At 37.5% G+C, this 13,845-nt stretch overlaps 1 long non-coding RNA gene across 6 annotated transcripts in view; it reads right to left on the reverse strand.

Annotated features, from left to right (window-relative positions):
• Nucleotides 1-2,483: 2,483 nt before the first annotated feature.
• The window catches only part of LOC142052411 (uncharacterized), an 80,778-nt gene continuing 69,416 nt past the window's right edge, over nucleotides 2,484-13,845 (reverse strand). For 2 of the 6 annotated variants that reach the window (XR_012658826.1, XR_012658825.1), the window contains exons 3-4: nucleotides 4,358-4,488; nucleotides 2,484-3,677 (exon numbers count right to left, since the gene is read on the reverse strand). This is a non-coding gene — a long non-coding RNA (uncharacterized LOC142052411). Of the gene's footprint in view, nucleotides 3,678-3,766; nucleotides 4,489-13,845 lie in introns of those variants that run through there. The other 4 variants (XR_012658822.1, XR_012658824.1, XR_012658823.1 and 1 more) reach the window with 3 other exon arrangements.

The following is a 13,845-nucleotide window of genomic DNA, read 5'->3' on the forward strand; positions in this document are numbered from 1 at the left end:
AGTTGTCAAGACAAAAGACTTTGAATATAATGAGCAATGGCTTTCTGACCCTGTGTCTACGTAACTGTTGTTGGCAGTGTTGAGGGAAATGATGAATGCTGTCATCTGCAAACAAAACAAGTTTTATTATTTTCTAGCATAATTTTGCCACAGTTAAAAAGAATACCTATCCATACTTTGTCAGGTATCAGGTTAATAACTGATTCATCTTTGTATGACAGGTAATCAACAATCAAAAGGCTATTTTTAGAATCAGTGTAAATATTGCTTTAATCAAACTGCTGAATTTTTGGTTTCCAATGACCTTTTTAGTAAAATGTCTTTAAATCATTTTTAAATGGAACCTTAATATATAATATAATCACAAGATCAATGTGAAAGGATAGAAATTGTTCTGTAATACTGTTTGAATAATATTCCCAAATCAGCTAGTGGAACACAGTACAAGTACAAGCACAGTACAAGCACAAGTACAAGTACTAGATAAAGAAAGGAAGAGAGCAAAATTAACATGAAACCAATACAGGGAGAAACCAATACAGGGAGAAAGGGGGAGGAGTGGTGTGCTTTTTTTGAGTTGATTTTTTGAGATCTGCCTGTGCTTGCTCATATACAGCACACACTTTCTAAGAAACTCTCTTCTCCTTCCCTTCTACGGAGAAAAGGCCCAATATTGAATGCAGTTAGATAATGACAGGCAAGCAGTGTATGAAATCCTCAGTTCTTACAAAATAAAAGCTTTAAATATGCAAGAAAAACTACACCACAACTTCAAATTTGTCTTTGCTAAATTTCAGTTATTTCTAGAATAATCTGCTACAGTCCCTTTCTCATATATTACTATACTAACAATGCCAAATGATTTCAATGGAATAACTCTTGCAATACTGCACTATTTGAGTGGAGTCAGTGAAGAAGTGGGTCCTAACTAGTTTGCAACCAACATCAGGGAAATGCCACAGGCATATCAACTGCAAACATATTCTGAAAGGTCTGGCTGAGAGTGGCCTCAAACATGACAGAAGCCCCTAAGTGCTCTCAAGACATTTCTTTAGGAGGAAAGACTAAAAGCACCCTTTGGTGAGGGTTTGTCTGGCAGCAGCACCAGAAGAAAAAATGGATTTCCCTGAAAAAAACCCACCTCATTCCAACTTTCAATATTAGAATTTTGGGGAGAAAGATTTTAATTTTTCTTCTTGATAAAAGAAAAAAGGACTAAAAAAAAGAAAAGGTGGCAAAAGAGAATAAGTGATTTCAAAAATATGCAAAAATAGTCAAGTGGATGTGCTTCCAGACTTGTATACGTACCCTCAGCTAAGAATGATTTTACAGCCAGATTACAAAGACCCTGACAATAGGGCTTAACAACGACAATGCATGCATAACCCTACCCAGGGCAGTTTGACTGGCATTTCAGCATTATTGTATGCAACTGAGAGCCTTCCAATCAGCCAGAACAGTGGGACCCACTGAGGAATCATGATCAAGTAGCTATTAGGCCAAACCGTATTGTCAGAATTCCTCAATTTATTCAGCTTCTTTCAGAGAACTGAATCCTGAAGCTTCCAAATATCAAAAGGGTTCAATATCTAATAGAACATGTATTTAAGGAAAATTGGCCCCCAAATTACTATGCTATTGTCATTTGTTCTTTTCCAGTTCACTTAAAGGGTAAAGTGGAGACTATTTTTAAAATTCAATATGAAAAAAAAATTACAACTGAAGTTTCTTTAGAAAAAAAGTTCATTTAACCAGCTGCATCTCTCTTTTGTACTCTGCTCAGATGTTAACTGGAATTATAGCTTCCATGTTTCTCATGCTTTTTTGTTGTCTGTCATTTACGTTTTGGAAAACTTAGCACAATTTTAGGTTTGAACTGATTTGTACTCCTTTGGCCAAGCCTGAGGCCCTCCAAACTCTTCTGGAAAAGTACCCTATTCACAATCACGCTGGCAAAGGTCTGCCTGGATTCCTTTCAAGTAACACAAAAGCTGTTCAGCATGTTATTTAATGCCTTATCCTTTTCTCATTGAAGTCTGCTGCAGAGCTCCAATTGACTTTGCTGGGAGCAAGAAAGAACCCCAAATGCCAAACTGGTTTGGCTACTGCTTTAATAAGGGGGTTTTGCAGAATGTGGTATAATCCATCTTTGTACAAGCTCAGCACCAGGACGACCATGCGCTCTGACGGTCTGCTTGTCCCCTGTTCAACTGGCCCATTCTTGCTGGCCAGCGCATCCAGGAGGAAGTCGGCACTCGGTGACTCTGTCTGCAGCACTGCAAGTGCTTTGGACGACAGTGAGGAAAAGGCTCTTGGGTGCGAGAAAGTCAACAATGTCTAACATGAGAGTAAATGAGCATCCCACACACAAGGTTTGCATTTCTCATCTGGGCATTCAAGTAAAAGCTTGTCACGATCTGCTGCTTGAACATTAAATTGAAAAGAATTGAGCAGTTTCTACAACCCAGATTACAAATTGTATTGTACAAACTGGAGCTTTATTTGGCAGAGGAGAATTAGAAGATGTTAATGATACAGTCTATGCTTGGACTTATAAAGTGACTATGTATCTGCAGGAATACTAAGGTGAAAGGACATCATCTAGGAAGCATACAAGTTACGTTTCTCACATTTATATAGCTTGCCAAGGAATTAACTTATTCAACCAGCGGATGGGCCCACTGAATGATAGAAGCTGTTCCCTTCTTGCATGGATCCTTTTATATCTGTATGAACGTGAGTGCTAGTGAAGGTAGAAAGCCAGGGAGTCCAGCAAGTGGATAGGAGTGCCTAGAGCTGGACCCTTTGTCCGCCATCTGCAAGCCTGGCACCTTCAACTTAAGGAATCTGCGGGAAGAGATGTGAGTGAGGAGGATGGAGTCAGAGGGAAGGCACCCTCATTCTTAGGAGCCTCACTATGGCTGTACAGGCCTGCTGCAATAGAGCTGCAACGTCAAGAAACTCAACAAACAGAAAACAATAGCAACCTCTTCAATTGCCAGATGGCTAAAAGGAAAAAGGAAATCAGTTTAATTTTGGACTTCCAATTGAAAGCTAAATTTTTTACATGAAATTAAGCAAAAATTTTGAAAAAAACTCCCCATATGAGCAGATCATTTTTACAAATATTTCAATTATTTATGGAACTCAGCATCTTTGAATTTAACACCTAGAATGCTGTGACAAAGTCACTGTATTCTGGCTTCCCATAAGGCCACGTATATTATCATCATTTAATAAGAACAGTAGTCTTCCACAGATTCTCCCCCTTGCTAATGAAACAACTGTAATTTCTCTATGAATATTGAAATAACACAATTCCTTTCCAGACAGTTTTAACTATCTATTCAAAGAACCATTCCCCCTCAAATACCTTATCCGCTTTGCAAAGCAATACAGTTATTATAAACAATATAGCTTTATGGAGTGTTGTCACAATCCCCAGATGCTGAACAATTGTTACATTAACTCAGCATGATAATTAATAATTGCATTTGTGAAGCACTATTCTTCTAAAATGAATGATGTTTGGGGTGCTGTAAGGCACAATTCTGAAACAGACTTTAAAATTAGCCAGATTGCTTCTGCAAGGGAAGATCAGTGGAACGTTCCCCCCTTCTACCACAGGGAATGTTCCAATCACAGTTTGCGCTCTGGAGCTGCCAGGGTTTCTGCTTCTGGGGAAAAATAATCAATTATTAAATAATACAAAAAGACAAAAAGAAGCTTGTTACACCTTTTCACAAAATAAAAACCCATAGAGAAATTCTGATTAAAAACAATTCCAAATGGAATCATCACTTTTTTTATTGACCATTACTACATAGGTGTGTACAAAGCAGTTTAACATTAAGTCTCCCAAAACTGTCACAAAAGAGGTAAGTAACACTCCCAGTGGTAAGTTAATGTATTGCAGCATTGCGGTCATGAAGGTTATGCCATCAGTTACAGAAATCTTGTCTGCAGAGGGTATTATAGCAATTGTCTTGTTTTCTTTATTAGCCTCATGCAAATATGAAATCAGAGACTGCTGACCCAGAGCTACAAAGGCCCATCATTTTCCCAAATGCACAATAAAACGCACTTTAATTAATTTTATTTTTTGTCTCCTAGAGACAGGATGAAAGGGTTAGAAAAATGTGGGCACCTCGAGTTAAAGAGGCATTTGCATGTATACAGGGAACAACACAGCCTGATAGCTGCTGCCTCCGTGAGCTTGAATCAGCCATAAACTGTGTTGTGCTCACTCATATCGCTGCAAGCCATATTAACTAGTGGCAGTGGAGGAGAGTCACAGCCACAGGTAGTGCTGACTCAGAAGGAGCAAAAGGAGGCTGTGGATTTGGGATCCACTTACCACAGTTTAAAGTAATCATTCTTCAGTGAAGACATCATCATCAGTATAATCTTCCCTTCAGTGGGATTCACTTTGTCTCTCCTCCAGTGAAGACAGCAGTGGGTGATAACATTTTTGGGAACCGTTTTGGTCTATTAACAAACAGAATGAAAAGGAAATATCACAAATGAGAAAGCTGATTTCCACAGGCTGCGCTGCCGGTCACAAATTCATTGCAAGAGGCATGATGCTATTGATACTCATGCAGAGACACTCAAGGAGAGATGGCCAATCAGTGTGATTAAAGTGGACGAAGCAGGGAAGTAGCCATTACTTTTATCAGTAATCACTGGTGTAAACAGCAGGAGGAAAGGACAATGCTTAGAAATGGAAAATACAGAAAAGAGAACTCATGGAAAGAAATTAAATAATTGACAGTTTTTAAATACTTATTAGTAAGGGGGTTTTTTGCTTGTCAAAACTCTTAGTTGCAGATTCATGTGGGTGTTGATTGATACATATGTACACACAAAGTACCCCTTTCATTAATGTACGTGGATGTTTCCTAAACTCAATGGCGGAGGTTCCATTCTATGTGTTATTTCAAAATAGGAAAAGTATTATCAAAAGAATCATTAACTTCATTTTTCAGAGGTGATTACAGTAAGTTTTCTTTTATTATTGTAGATGTAATGTTCCAGTCTCCTCTTGTAACTTCCTCTAAGTCTTGATCTCCAAAGCAGAAGAGCATGATGTATAACTATGGTGGCAATACTGGCTTGCATAAAACTGAAGCTAAAATATTTATCTGGCCTCTTAGATGACCTCAAATAAAGATGAACTTTATGAATAGAGAAGAAGTAGAGATTGGAAGTAACAGTACTGTTTGGTTTAGTCACATAGTTTGAATGTCACAATCTTTGTTCACTAATCACTATTTTAAAAGAAAGTGTAAGCAGACAAAGAAACAAGAAGGGATTGTCCCTATTGATTTTCATAATGAAGCATAGTGGAAAAAAGGAGCAGTTAAATTCCCTAACTCAATAAGAATCAACTTTTCTTGTATAGAAGAGATTTATTTATTGAAAAAAAAAAAAGAAATAAATCATGAAGATAAAAGAACAGATCCTCAGATAGTGTCAGATGTTGACATCAGGGGGACTTACAGCTAAGAACCTGGCTGAAAAAATCCTGTTCTGTTTCCATTTTAATGAATATGATGTTACTCAATATTTCCTTTTGCCTTTGAATAGTCCCTTCCAAAACTATTGGCTAACTGTAAATAAAAGTAAGTTATCACACTGCTAAAACATTAGAGAATATAAAGATTAAAGTAGGATACCCAAACAAGGGTCACAACGAGGTCGTCGTGTGCTGTGCCATACAGCAATTTCTGCTGCTATATTTGTCCACCCTTATTTTTGTGACTGAAAATACACTGTGACTGAAATTTCACTGAAAATACATGTGAAGCCAGAAATACAACTTAGTGTCTATAAGAATTGCAAAGTATGTCATATAGTGATTAGAAACAATGTTTTCTATCTCCAGTTAGCCAGATACAATATTTTAGCATGTTCTGAACAGGACTGCATTTGGCAACGTGCATAGCCTGATTGAAATGTCTCAACAAGCCTCCAGTACAGAGCCTGAGAGATGATATAAATCTTTCACAAAATTATTTATCTGTACTGCACAGATTGAAGAAAGCTTTGTCCTTTTTACTTGGGACAGTTTAATCAGATGTCTTTGAATATGCTGGATAGAATAAAGTAAGCTTAATAAACATGCACTGGCTGAAAACTTCTTTGTAATAGCTCAATATTTGTTTCCCTTTCTTTTCTTAATGCCTTTGAAAGAAACCATTTGAAGCTCTGTGGTGTCTGAACTTCTCCTGCACTGAAGTGCATATAGAGATGAGAAGAAAAGCCAAGCTGACTATTGTGATCATGCTTTTCTTTTTGGCTTGAGAGATAAGGCTCCAAGGAAATCTGCCATGTGGCACTGAATTTAAGAAGATGAGCAAAGCAATGGCATGAAGCTTCAGGCTTTCAGTAATGCTGCTATATTTACATGAAGATACAATAATAGTAAGGAAAAAGCCCCTGCCCCAGTGAAAAACAGAGGGACTAATCCTGTACCACTGAGTACAATGGGAGTTTTGTTATTTACGTCAGCAGAATCAGAATATAGCACAGAGAATTCTATACTATACTATACTAAGTTCAGTACACTCAGATATGAAGAGTAAAAAGACAGTCAGTGCCAATGCTTCTAATGCTCACATATTGAGATTTGGTAGGGTTTTATACCACATTTTCCTTTATCTCTACAGTTTAAAAATCTAAACTAAGCAAAAATAGTCAGGCCTCGGGTTTTTTTCAGATGAACCAGATTCTGATTTTGCTTACAATTAATAAGTCATTCCCAAGCATGACTTCACTACAGTAAATAGTCTTACCTACATTTTAAAAAAAAATTGCCTAACATATATATGTGCACATATATTATTTTTTATATATAGTTATATATATATACATAAACTATATATTGAAAGTGAAATTGTTTTACACATTTTGCCTGCCTTGTACATTTTTTAACCTGTGATCCATTCACAGGCAGTATTTTAGAAATAAACATGTTCCAGCTATAAAAAGATGCTAGTTTTCAGATCTAAATAAATATTTTAACAATTTAATAATTCAGAATATGTAAGTAGTCAATGAGCCAGCAAGTCCTTTTCCACATTATTTGAATGATTTTGGTCAAATCCAGGGATGGAAAACATACTAGAAAGGGCTAAAGTACAATACATGTTTGTGGGGTTGGAAGTAGCAAGATGATTGGAATGACTTTATTTCATCATCTCAACATCAGGATGATCAACAAACACTATTGCTTTTTCTTGCATACACTCCATAACTCATAACCTACGACTCTATGAAATTAGTAGTCAAATTATATAGGTTTCTGAGGATGCGAATTTTATGCAGGAGGACAACTGGTGGGCTTAGAAGAAATACGTGTACAGTTTCAGAAAAATGGGGTGCGATGCTTTGTTGAGAACGAGGTGCAGGATTAGTTTGTGGAAGCAGGCTCTCCTTTATTTCAGCAATCAGGTACACAGGAATTGGGAAGTATCCAGGGAATATGTGGCTCAGCTTACTTCAGAGCAGCTGTCCCAAATTCATGGTGGCCATATATGCAGAAAAATGTGTTCTAAAATAAACTTCCCCTTATATAATCAGCAGAGGTGTATAAGCTTTAGTTTTGCTTAAAGGAGACCGTAAATGGTTGTTGGCATGGTTGTGCATAAACCACATGTAGTGTATATGAAGCTAATGAAAATAAGACCTGAACGTATGCTTTTAAAATATGAATAAAATCAGACTGAGTCACTACTTCCTGCTAATAGATTTCTTGTCTGATCGAATTTGTTTTCCATAACCTATCCAGGAAGTTTTGCATTTTTCATGAACCATGCAAATACAGTTTGATCACTGTCTGCCGATTCCAATACCCATAAGCCAAATAACACCTTACCCTAAAAATGGTCCCACTACAATGGATTATTGGCAGAGGACAATGTTATAAGAATATCTATGTTACAATCCGAAGGCTCGACACAAAATCATAGAATCATTGGAAAAGACCTTTAAGATCATCAGGTCCAACCGTTAATGTAGCACTGTCAAATCCACCACAAAACCGTGTCCCTAAGCACCACATCTACACGTCTTTTAAACACCTGCAGGGACAGTGACTCAACCACTTCCCTGGGCAGCCTGGTCCAATGATTGACAACTTACAGTGAATGATCTCTAATCTGGGGGGTTTTTGATATGGAATCACAAATGGGTGCAGATTTTATCTCAGTCAAGAGTGGGCAGAAGACTGTTTCTGTTAAATTAGCCAGACCACAGAAAACCAGAGTTTATGCTCATTTTATGTTCATTATGGAACAACAAATAGTACCTGATTTGCCACAGACCTATAATAGCGTGGACAGACTACTACACTTAGTCTCACCCACATTCTTCTGACAAAAAGTAAACATTTTCTTATTAACCACTCTGAATAAATAAACGTAACTCTTACCATGCTCATGCACATTATGTGTGTTAATCTTGGATCCTAAAACTGTATTTATTTTACTACTGAGCATCAGCCTGTTTGCAAGCTGCCAACACAGCCCAGCCAGAGTGGACACTGCTGCCCAAGGACAGGATGAACGTTGGAGATGAGAGAAGGTCCGAACTGTACTTTCAGGGACCATCTCAAACATGCTTCCTCAAGCTACCTTCCTATTTTGGCTTAGCCCTTGCTGTACCAGAATCTATGAATTTATTTGCTGCTGGGCTGTCAGGGCTGAAGGAACCCACGGGTGTCCCTGTCCCTGCCCAGCCCCTGGGGCCTCCCCCACCCCACCCAGGACCCAGGACCCCATTTCAGCCCCCCAGGGCTGTCAGTCCCTGCTGTTGGTCTCAAGCTCCCCACAGCCCTGCCCTGCCTGGCCATGGGCTCTGCCGAGCTGAACCAATGTCCCAGCTGGGCTGGCCCAGCCCTGTCCCACAGGAGATGCCCGACACCCAGGGCTGGGGCTGCCCCCGCTGCCCACCCGCTGCCCTGATCCTGGCTGGGTCTGGGACAGGCCCTGCCTGCCAGGCCCTGGGAACACATCTCTCCCCATGCATTGTTCATGAACAGCTCACTTCTTGTGACTTCTTATTTGTGGTCATCAAAGGTGCATGGCATCACCACTGCTTAGTGCCTGGATGACAAACTGTAATCAGAACAATGTTTGTCATTAAAAACAAGAGAGAAAACAAATATTAAATGTGTCCTTGCACATGAATAATGCCTTTGGTGTACAAACGGCCACTGTCCACATGGAAAATTACCTGACCTCAAGTAGTCACACGAATAAAAAGCCACTGGGAAAGTAATGTGAAAATAAGTACAGAGAAAAGCGACCCACGTTGCTGAACCCAAACAACTCTTTGAAGCATACCAGAGTACCCGCTCCCCTGGGCAGTGCAGCGCCGGCGCAAAAGCAGCACCCATGGCCCAGCGGCTCACATACTGAAGAGCATCTCTCCTAAGGGCAGCCACTCACTGGTAGGTGACTGCTGCTTTTCTATAAAACATGTTTGTACAAGATATATTGAGTATACCACTTCAGCTTCTCAAGTTCTGTCTCTGCTCACAGAATTGCCTTCTGTATCTACAGAGAAAGAAAGTAAATTTTGACTGCCAAGATGCGTAAGATGTTTTGTACATAAGGAACATTTTTTACCTCCATCCACTTTGGCATTTTACACACAGAAATTTTAGAACAAGACTCCTTTTTAAAAGGGAATATCCAGCGAATATTTACAAGGAAAAGAGAGTGTTTGCTAAACTTGTTTCAAATGTTTTTAATGAGGCTACATAAACCCCTCATGTTTTCAGCATGGCAAACATATCTGATGGTACACAGGATTTATAAACATTGAAAATAATCAGGAAATTCCAAACTGAAAGACACATCCATTTCCTTGCAGGTGAGGCCAAAAAAGCAAGTTTTAGGCATGTTTATAGTACCCTCTGATGGAAGTAGGGAGCACTGCAACTCCTCCACAACATTTATTTCCTTAACTGTAAAGATAGCAAAGATACATTTTGGCACCTTTTCTAACTTCATGCACAGCTGAAATTAAAAAAAAAAAACAACAAAAAACAAAAAACTTAGAAGCTTTATACACACACACACACACAAAAATCTTAACGAATAGAATAACCTCTTATTTAGGTCTGGCTTCCTCAAGAAAACAGACAAAACACAATATGACTTCTTTCCAGCTAATCAGGGATACAAAGATGATACACAGTTCTGTTCTTTTCATTTTTTACCATACCTATCTTTATTTCTGTTTCATAAGAACTAGAAAAAATCATGGTGTTTTAAAAATTCTGTTTATTAGATTACCCACCAGTATTCATTCCATTTGTTTGTTCAGATGCATCACTAATATCCCTCAGAAACACAAGTCAAAAATGCAGAATATTAAGGGATTTTTATGAAAATGTAGATGAAAAATCACAAAGAATTAGCTCTAACAATCAGTACTACCTTTAACGTTTAAAATAATTTTTCCTTCTCACTCACTCATAAAACAATTCAAAATTAACTTTCATCACTAATTGGCAAGTCACTGAGAAAGTATTTTACATACTGACATTAAAAGGGTGAATATTTTTGAACTCTGACCAGACACCATCTCAGTGTTTAACAAAGCTTTCTTTAAGAGGCACAGTCACTGCATTACTTTTACTTGATTGTGGTGGATAGGCCCTATTCTACAAAGCAGCCAAGCTGTTGTCTAAATCTTTTTTCTCTAGGAAAATATCATAAACAGATGACTAAATATCACTAAACCACTGACAGTTCCGAGCAACAGAAACCTTAAACATATTGCTAATTGCTGTTGAACTAGGAACTTGTTATATTTATGACAAACAATAAATATCTGACTAGTTAGAGTGAAGGAAATAATTTGCTTTTGATTTGAGCTCATACCTCTTCCAAAAAGCACTGTTATATTTATTATATTGGGAAATGTATGTCTATTTACCCACCAGACACTGAGAGAAAGCAAAAAACATGTCTTTTACTCATATTCACATATTTCAGCTTCATCACGGGCAATCATTTGAATAGAAAGAATGACTTCTGTATCAACAGTCGTCAGCCTTTAGGGTGAGACTTCAAATAAACCAAAGATAACAGTTTTAGTGTTGTGGCCACAACTACATATTGTTGGCCAAGATGTTCCTCCTACTCTTGCTTGAAAAATAATAAGACCTGCAGTAGCCAGGCACTAGCACAGGAACGAGCTGTTAGACCAGCCAAAACACATTGTTAAATTCACCCTAAAAGAGAATTGCCCATCAGCATATATTAACCTCCATGTTTTTATTTCAAAGATTACACTGCAAGACCTACGAGAGGAAAGATCAATGAAAATATACATCCTACATGCTCACCCAATCCATTTGCAGGTCAGGAGAAAAAGGGAAAGGCACTGAAGATTTACTCTATGTTATTAAGCACAGTTCCGTGAAAAATACCATGACAGAAAATAAAGAAGTAGGTGAGTGATCAAGTTCTTTAGGAAGTGGTCAGCAAAACTGCATTAACACGAACAGCTATATTAGAATTAATGAAAACTGAGTATGCAGAAATCCTGGGAGCTCTGGAGTTCCTAGAAAAGGTAGAACTGTGACTTTACTCAGTCAAGCTCAAGTAATTTAATCTTGGTTACGAGTTTATCACCATAGAATGTACATGTCTGGAAAATTAAATGAAAGAGATACATCGTCTGTGGAAGGGCTTGTAAAGATCTTAGCCAGTCATCTAACCCACTGAAATCTATGAGTGGAAGTATTTGGAAAGGCTCATCATTTTCAGTTATATGATAGGCATGTAAGAAAAGGGGTTACTATATTGCAAAGCAATCTAGGCTAGAGAATAGACCTGTTGCTTCTCTTATATATTTCAGTTACGAATGTGTGTGGAAGCCACAATTATCAGTGAAGGTCTATTACTCTAGGTCTTGTATAAATACATCATGGACCTGAAGGATGTGAAGCACTAATAAACAAGATGTTATAAAAATGGATCAAAGGAAGTCTTTTCCCCATTTTACAGATAGGGAATAAAGTAGGCAGTGTGAATGATTTGTTCAAGGATGCAAAAGATATCTGTGGCAAAGCTAGGAATTTTATAATAGATTAATGAGAATCACTAAAATTAATCCTATGTTACAGTTTATTACAAACATGTTTGTAATAATAATAATAATAATAATAAATTTTTCAATAATAAATTCCTTTCAGGTTGCAGTTCTATCCTGGGTAAGAATAAAGGAAGTATTCCTAACAAGCTCGATAGGATTTAGATCGGTCTGCTGAAAAGTCCACCAGTAAAAACACACTCTTAATTTCACAGATTGCTAGAGAACAGTTTCATTGTCGTGTATTGAAATTGCAATCTAAATAATAGATAAGGGCACAAGTAGCTCTAAGATAGTTGTTAAAAGAAAACTGTTCACAGGCATTTAGAGTGGGGATCTGAGTTTTATGAAATTAACAGGTATGTTCTAAAAAAAAGTAATATACAGTGCATAAAATCAAAATTAATATATACCATTATGGTGTATTCCCCTGGCTCTTGGTGGTGTTATGCTCCTATACCTGGCATGCTCCAGTTCCCACCACAAATGCCAGTTAAAAATATCTCGAATAAATAGTCACATTACACTTAAACTTTTACAACTCAGAAGTCAAAAGATGATTACTTATTTATCTGAAGAAAAGAATCAGTTTTAGTTATCCAACTAAGCAGTGACATTTTTTACCTCCTAAGATCTGAGAAAATTCTAGGTCAAGGCTATTAGATTGGATGCTCACAAGTCACCTACATCACATAATGAAACTCAGAGACAGCCATTTGTTACAGCAAGGACATGCAAGGAAAAATTCTTTAAAAGGACCTATTTTTAAAACACAGTTGTCTAGAATTTGGAGGTGATACTAATCACCAGTACGGGTCCCTTCTTTTTTTTATCTACATTTGAAAATTTAGGCTAAGCTGTGACATACAGTTACATGTGTGTTACCAAAAACATACATGCAAACCAAAAGAAGTCTTGGAACATAAAATAAGGCACTGTTGCAGCTGGTGAAGAAGGAAGAGGGAAGAAATGATTACTTATGGCTAACAGAAAAAAAACCCCTACTTTAAATAATAGGTACAAAAATGGATCATAAAAAGTTCTCAGGATGTTGGTGTTGTTAAAAACACATGCTAAAAAAATGAGAATCAGGATTCCACAGGTTTATAACCTACTACAAAGTTGTATAAATAATACACTGAGAACTGGAACCAAAGGAAATGTGGGAGACTGAGTATGTGTGTGCTCTTACAGTGAAGACAAGACTACCCAGCAAATAAAAATACCAGACGTCACATTCTCACTGAAATACAGAGTGTCCTAGTCTCTCACTTGAAAAACAGTTCATGAGCAAGTGAAGTAAATAACATAAAACAAAGGAAAGATTGAAGGTTTGGAACAGAATCAAGTCATCTAAGTGTGAAAGAAAATATACTTTATAAATTTTACATTCTTTAGCCATTAATCTGTTTTCCTAGGCAGAATAATAGTGGGGTGATTGCTTGTAGCACTATGTTTGGATTTTTAAGAAATCAATGAGTGTTTGAGAAGAAGATGGCAGAAGTCAGGTCCCCAAATCACAGCAACATTCACCCTTATAGACATATAAATGCAATTAGTATCATATTTGGACTGCAAAGTTCTGCAGGTACCTGGATATAGGATTCCATGGATGCTAACACCACCCATGATTAAATCCAGCTGCTGGTATACACCCCTTCTTGGGTAAGATTTATGAAATATTTCTCCATGCTCTGTGAAAAACTAATAGAAGAAAACTTTTTGTTGGTAGAC

The sequence above is a fragment of the Phalacrocorax aristotelis genome, chromosome 2, assembly GCF_949628215.1.
Source record: "Phalacrocorax aristotelis chromosome 2, bGulAri2.1, whole genome shotgun sequence".
Classification (NCBI taxonomy): Eukaryota; Metazoa; Chordata; class Aves; order Suliformes; family Phalacrocoracidae; genus Phalacrocorax; species Phalacrocorax aristotelis.